The sequence below is a fragment of the Drosophila mauritiana genome, unplaced genomic scaffold, assembly GCF_004382145.1.
Source record: "Drosophila mauritiana strain mau12 unplaced genomic scaffold, ASM438214v1 Y_19, whole genome shotgun sequence".
Taxonomy (NCBI): domain Eukaryota; kingdom Metazoa; phylum Arthropoda; class Insecta; order Diptera; family Drosophilidae; genus Drosophila; species Drosophila mauritiana.
Window position 1 is genome coordinate 98747 of NW_022881565.1, and position 7916 is coordinate 106662.

The window sequence follows — 7916 nt, forward strand, 5'->3', positions numbered from 1 at the left end:
TTCATGTGCATTGCACTTAAAATTTGGTTAGAATCAGAAGGAGTAACTTTAAATATAACAACAAGTAAAAATGGAATCTCTGACATTGAGCGATTTCATAAAACCGTTAATGAAAAATTAAGAATAATAACAAGCGAAAATGAACCTGAAAACCAATTCACAAAATTTGAAAAAATACTTTACATTTACAATCACAAAACAAAACACAACACAACTGGTCGAACCCCAGCAGACATCTTAATTTTAGCAGGAACCCCTGCCTATAACACTCAACAAAATAAAGTACACAAAATTGACAAACTCAATGAAAATAGACACGACTTAAACATAGACACAAACTTCAAAGAATCTCCTCTAGTTAGATCAAAAACGACTAACCCATTCAAAAAGACAGGAAATGTAAGAAAAATAGATGATAAACATTTCGAAGAAACAAATAGAGGTAGAAATATAACACACTATAAGTCTAAGTTTAAAAAGAAAAAGAAAATTAATAAAAGTAAATATAATAACGATAATTCCAGGCTTACTCCCGAGCATGATACTCATGTTATGCCTCCTATCGACAATTAACACACAATACCTAGAAGTAACACCTATCCAGGCCAAAAACGGTTACCTAATCTTTCAAACCGGATCAATAGATTTGCCGATAAACCACGAATATCATCACTTATCTATTAACTTAACTAAAACAGAAAATACTTATGAAGAACTTATTAAACAAACTCAACATTTTAAATAACTCACCACAAATACAGTATCTAGTAACAGAGAAATGAACGGTATACGAATTGTAAAACGTAGTAAACGCGGTCTTGTTAACTTTATGGGAAATATTTACAAATACTTATTCGGTACCTTAGATCAAGAAGATAAAGAAGAATTACAACAAAAAATAGCCGACATCTCTAAAAATAATGTACAAATAAGCGAACTTAACCACGTAATAGAAGTCATTAACCAAGGAATCGAATTGACCAACCATCTAAATAATAATTTTGAAGGAGAACAAATGATAAATCTAATAATTTTCAACTTACAACAATTCACTGAATACATTGAAGACATAGAGCTTGGTTTGCAACTGACACGCTTAGGTATCTTTAATCCAAAACTTTTAAAACACTACTCATTAATTCACGTCAATTCTGAAAAACTTCTTAATATTAAAACTTCAGCTTGGCTTAAATCTGATACAAACGAAATCCTGATAATATCCCAAATTCCAAGAGAAATAACCAAAACACCTGCTTTTAAAATAATACCCTACCCAGACGGAAAAAGTTACATACTAACCGAAACAATACATGACAAATATTTTTCACACAATAATCAAACATACACGACAAGTTCTCAAAGCTTAGTTGTAAATAAGTGTATAATTGGTATACTAAACCAGGTCCCAACACAATGTAGATACAGTAAAACATATTCTGATTTTGAAATAAAATATGTAGAACCTAATATAATCACAACTTGGAACCTTCCCAAGACTATCCTAAACCAAAACTGTATCAATAGAGAAACTATAATAGAAGGCAATAACATGATAAAAGCATTTAATTGTTCGGTCCAATTAGAAGAAATATTAATTACCAGCACAATGTTAGACTATACTCAAACTATCTATGTAAACAATAATGTAACAAAACTTGAACCACTCGAATACATCCAGGCAAAAGAAATAATCGAACAACACAATCAGACGAATAATATCTTTCAAATAATAACACTTGCAACATTAATCATGATATCTAAGCGTTTTGCAGCTATCCAAGACTGCACATTGAGGTAGGCCCCCTGGTGGGAGTATCGTGGTGGCTGTGGTTGGTACCCATATCGCGGGTAGAGCCTTCGTGTTCGACGTTTGAGTTACGGTGCTGGTTGCGCAAAACTCGGGTGCTGTGACCCTGAGATCAGTAGAGATTTTAGGTAGATCTCGCTCCTCAGCAAGGGGGAGTGCTTGCCCGGCAAGCAAGTACTCGAATTGCTACCGGGGTGGTCGCTATGTACATAGCTATAGCTTCTAGTCCGGGACGCTTGTCTGGCGTATCCAGACACATACACCATGTTGATACATGCACCACTTGTGGGTGTTCAGGGTGTCGTGGTTGTAATCCCTTCAGTGTGGAACACGCCACGTAAAACAAGTTCGGAGAGATCTGAAAAGTCGTCGTCGTTGTCCCTATCTACTCGCCGTGTGGTTAGCGGGCGAGAATACTTCCACAGTCCGCTATTGCTTGTCGTAAGAGGCGACTAATATAGCCATAGGTCCCTCTAACCCTGCTTGTCGGAGCAAAAGGAGGAGGCCCACCGAGCCTCTCTTTCGGTACCACGGGTTGTGCAGCTATCCAAGACTGCACATTGAGGTAGGCCTCCTGGTGGGAGTATCGTGGTGGCTGTGGTTGGTACCCATATCGCGGGTAGAGCCTTCGTGTTCGACGTTTGAGTTACGGTGCTGGTTGCGCAAAACTCGGGTGCTGTGACCCTGAGATCAGTAGAGATTTTAGGTAGATCTCGCTCCTCAGCAAGGGGGAGTGCTTGCCCGGCAAGCAAGTACTCGAATTGCTACCGGGGTGGTCGCTATGCACATTGCTATAGCTTCTAGTCCGGGACGCTTGTCTGGCGTATCCAGACACATACACCATGTTGATACATGCACCACTTGTGGGTGTTCAGGGTGTCGTGGTTGTAATCCCTTCAGTGTGGAACACGCCACTTAAAACAAGTTCGGAGAGATCTGAAAAGTCGTCGTCGTGTCCCTATCTACTATCTAGCGAAACCACAGCCAAGGGAACGGGCTTGGAATAATTAGCGGGGAAAGAAGACCCTTTTGAGCTTGACTCTAATCTGGCAGTGTAAGGAGACATAAGAGGTGTAGAATAAGTGGGAGATATTAGAACTCGGTTTGGTATCGTCAATGAAATACCACTACTCTTATTGTTTCCTTACTTACTTGATTAAATGGAACGTGTATCATTTCCTAGCCATTATACGGATATATTTGACGGAGCGTAGATTTAATCCAAATTGTGAAGCGAGTCCCTGTAGTTTTCCTCTTTTTTTGATTCTTGCCGCTGCGTGTGTGTGCTTTTCCTCGTTCTCTTCTCGATAGCCACGCACGGCCACACTACTATCAGGGCCACACTCGATCTCAATGTTATTGAAATCTCAGAATCAATTACAACTCGTCCTATCGATAAGTCTCGTGAACAGTTGACCATCGATAGGGCGCCTATTTCAAAATATCATTCCCTTCTCCGACACGGCCATTCTGATAAATTACACGCCCTCGTGTATGAGCTACCCTCTGCAATAAATCAACCTTCAACCTTCAGTTGTACTTTTAATGTGACAATCTTATTCATTAACAACTTTGAATTTTTTAACTTAATCTTTAACATTCATTATTCATTTCTTAAAATTCTTCAATTTCTTGACTATTTCGTTCATTTAAGCAATTTCTTTTCAAATCAAAATTTTATTAATTTTCCTTCTTTCATCTCGTCTTCACTTATTCTATTTTCTCATTTTCTTTTCTCATTTTCGTCTCTTATTTTCTTCTCTCATTTTCTTTTCTCATTTTCGTCTCTTATTTTCTTCTCTCATATTCTTTTCTCATTTTCGTCTCTTATTTTCTTCTCTCATTTTCTTTTCTCATTTTCTAACAACATTATCATTTTACCACTCAGGGTCAGGTACCGCCACGTAGCCATCGATAAACTGTGTACTTCCATACACCTTCCGCCTACTGTCTCTTTCAACAGTTTCCATTTCATATCTTTCAACAACTTCACTTACTGTCTCTTTCAACAGTTTCCATACCATTTCTTTCAACAACTTCTCTTACTGTCTCTTTCAACAGTTTACATATCATCTCTTTCATCAACATCACTACTGTCTCTTTCAACAGTTTACATTTCATCTCTTTCATCAACATCACTACTGTCTCTTTCAACAGATTCACCTGGCGGGCTAACATCGATCTCCAGCTCGCTTGGCACCTGCCCATCTGGCAATCTTCTTAATCTCTCATGCGCCTACTTATACCGCCTATTACTTTTCAAACTCTTTAAAGTATATCTGTCATTATCCAATACCTCATCTCAAATCTCAAATGGTCCTCTATATTTAGCATCTAACTTAGTCTGGTTTCTCTCACTATTATTTAGCAACACAAAATCTCCAACACTGAATTTTACTATCTTAGCTCTGCCTTTATCAAATCTTTCCTTCTCATACTTTCCTGATCTTTCTATATTCTCTAAAGCTTGGGTTCTTATCTTAGTCAGATCTATTTCAGTTTCTGGTTCATGAATGGGAACAAGGCCTAAAGGTCGAGCAACCTTTCCCATTAATAATTCTAATGGACTCGCTTTTGTTATCTTATTAGCAGTACAATTAATAGCTAATTGCACGTCACCCAATGCCTCCTGCCACGATCGAGAACTCATTTCAACAGCTGTTAATAAATTTTTCAAGGTACTCATAACTCTCTCAACCTGGCCATTACCTCGGCTTGCTCCTGTTGCTATCAAATGTAATTTTATCTTTTGTGAAGAGCAAAATTCAACGAACTTAGCACCTGTAAAACTTCTTCCCTGATCAGCCACAATTCGAATAGGGACTCCGAACAACGAAATTGCTGATTTTAACGCCATTACACAGCTTTCTGCACTTAATGTGAACGTGTGGTAGAGATAAACATACTTGGTAAATGCATCTATCTGTACAATAACATATTCTTTACGATCGCTTTTACCACTAAGCTTGCCTGATATGTCTATGTGAACAGTATGCCACGGAATGTTTACTTTGGGAATAGGATGTAATTCCATTTGTAATTTTCCAGAAGATGATTTGGACAGGTTATACAATTTTCAACAAATCTTCGAACGTATTTGGCCATGCCCTCAAACCAATAGTAATCGTAAACCTTGTCAAGTGTTTTCTCCCAGCCCAGATGCATTATGGATTCATGTACTTGGTTAATAACTAACCATCTAAATCCACGAGGCACCACTGGCAAACATAGGGTCTTGCCATTTCTTTGTATGATTCTATACAAAACTCCAGCTCTCAAATCATATGTCTTAGCCAAATCGAATGGACATTCTTCATTGTTCAGCTTGGCAACGATTTCTACGATATCTTGATCTTTCTGTTGCTCTGCACAAATCCAATCCTCAGATACTTCAGTTAAGTCGATTCGCTTTTCAACAACTTTCGCATATTCAGGGGAATTTTCCGGAGGAAGTGGATTTCTGGAAAAGAAATCAGCATGAGCCATACGCTTGCCTTCTCTATACTGTATGTCAAAATCGAATGTCTGTAAATAAGCCCACCAGCGATAGACTCTAGGCAACAACTCAATCTTATTTCGTGATGATTTTAAAGAATTACAATCAGTGAATATTACAAACTTTCTGCCATGTAAGTAGTGCCGGAAATGCTTGACTGCATTTACCACCGCAAGAGTTTCCAACTCATACGAAGTATATTTAGATTCGCATACACATGTTGTCTTACTGTAGTATTCCACTACATACGGTTTATTTTCAATTCTGTGCAAGAGTATAGCACCATATCCGATTGCACTCGCATCGGTGTGTAACTCTATTGGATATTGCGGGTCAAAGATAATCAAAACTGGTTTATTAGTAAGAATGTGAATAATTTTTCTACGAATTTCCTCATGTTCTATATTCCACTCAAATTTATTTTTCTCTGAGGTGAGAAAATATAAAGGCTTCATTAGCTGTGAAAATCCTGGAACAAACTGACGAAAGTACGATGCTAACCCAATGAACTGTCTCAATGTTGTCACTGACCTAGGAGGTGGCAAGGCATTCAAAGATTCTACTTTGCGAGTATTTGGACTAATCTCACCTGCTCGTACTTCGAATCCTAAATATTGGACAGAAGTCCTCAGAAAGAAGCATTTTTCAACATTGAATGAAAATCCTGCCTTTGATAAAATATCCAAAACAATCTTTAACCTTTCGAGTGCCGTTTCCTTGGTTGGAGCTACAATCATTATGTCGTCCATATACACAATGACATACGAATAAGCGATCTCGCCTAATGCCTTTTTAACTGCTCTTTGAAAGACTGATGGCGCATTCTTAAGTCCAAATGGCATCGACAGGAACTCATATTGGCCGTCAGGGGTGACAAATGCCGTGTACTCGACAGAGTTCGGATGCATAGGAACCTGATAATAGCCACTTGCCATGTCCAAGCAGGTAAAGAACTTTGCACCACGCAACCTGGCTATCTGATCAGATATTAAAGGCAACGGAAACTTGTCAGCTACTGTATTCGAATTCAATTCTCTATAATCCACACAAAGCCTAGCTGATCCATTCTTCTTCTTCACCAATAGAACAGGGCTCGCAAAAGGGGAGCTACTCGGTCTGATAACTTTGCAATCTAATAATTCTTGAACTTTGTTTCAAACCACATCTCTCTCACTGGTGCTCAATCTATATGGTCTTCTCTGTACCGTTTTTGTCTCATCAATCAATCGAATTTTCATTTCTCCCGAATTTACGTGAGTCTGAGGCTTTCCCTGTATAAAAGAATCTGAGTAGGATTTCAACAATGTTGTTATTTCATTTTTGTTTTCACCGCATACATTGTTTTCTATTATTGCGAATGAGTTTTCTATGAACTTAGAGCACGAATTAACAGTTTTTGTTTCATTCTTAATTATTTCTACTCCTTTACAAGACACTACAGCAGCATATCCCTGAGCTAATACTTCTCGTCCTAGTACGATATTATTTGACATACAATCATCTGGTACTACATGAAATATTACATTTAAACTGTTTCCATTAATGAGAATATTGTTATCGATTTGAATTGTACTGCAAACATTTGCATTTCCAACACCTGTTCGAACATGTTCTGTTCGAACTTGTTCTCTTCGAACATGTTCTGTTCGAACATGTTCATTTCGAACTTGTTCTTTTCGAACATTTTCTGTTCGATTATGTTCTGTTCGATTATGTTCTGTTCGAATATGTTCTGTTCGATTATGTTCTGTTCGAACATGTTCTGTTCGATTATGTTCTGTTCGAACATGTTCTGTTCGATTATGTTCTGTTCGAACATGTTCTGTTCGAACATGTTCTGTTCGAACATGTTCTGTTCGAACATGTTCATTTCGAACTTGTTCTGTTCGAACATGTTCATTTCGAACTTCTTCTGTTCGAAAATATTCTGTTCGAACATGTTCTGTTCGAACATGTGTTCGATTATGGTCTGTTCGAACATGTTCTGTTCGAACATGTTCTGTTCGAACATGTTCTGTTCGAACATGTTCTGTTCGAACATGTTCTGTTCAAACATGTTACCGCTTATGTTTTTAGCAAAACTCTCTTTAATCAAAGAGCACTCTGCTCCAGAGTCAAAGATAATTGGAAAGTTCTCACCTCGTAGCAGCATACTTGTCTTTGGTTTATCCACCACGCACAGCTCAGCTCTCTTCTCGTTCCGAAATCCAGCTCCACCACTTGCCATATTTTTGGGGCATTGTGAAGCTATATGACCTTGCTCCTGGCAGCGATAGCAAGTTATACTGCCTTTAGAATGCTGCTGAAATGATTGGCTTCCTCGGTGATCCTGTCTCGACATGCCAGCGCTCTGCTTCCTGTTTCGGCAGTCAATCATCTTGTGCCCCATTTTACCACAAAGATGGCACTTCAAGGGCGCGAACTTAGCTCGCTTTCCTCCAGATTCCTCATTTCCAGAATGATGTGTGCGCCTGTCAAAAGCGAAGACCTGCAACTCAGCCTGTAGGTCGCGTCTATTCTTGATCTCGGCAGTGTAGGCAATTCTTTGTAATCGGCGATCAAAGTTGGCCAAATGTCCCAAAACCACAGACACAGCAATCCTCTCGGTATCCA

The 7916-nt window shown here is 38.6% G+C and overlaps 1 long non-coding RNA gene across 1 annotated transcript; it reads right to left on the bottom strand.

Moving 5' to 3' along the window:
• Window positions 1-5392: 5392 nt before the first annotated feature.
• LOC117150017 lies at window positions 5393-6062 on the bottom strand. Its single transcript, XR_004460639.1, has 2 exons — window positions 5893-6062; window positions 5393-5834 (listed from the first exon to the last, which is right to left on the bottom strand). It is a non-coding gene; the product is annotated as an uncharacterized LOC117150017 (long non-coding RNA).
• Window positions 6063-7916: the final 1854 nt, after the last annotated feature.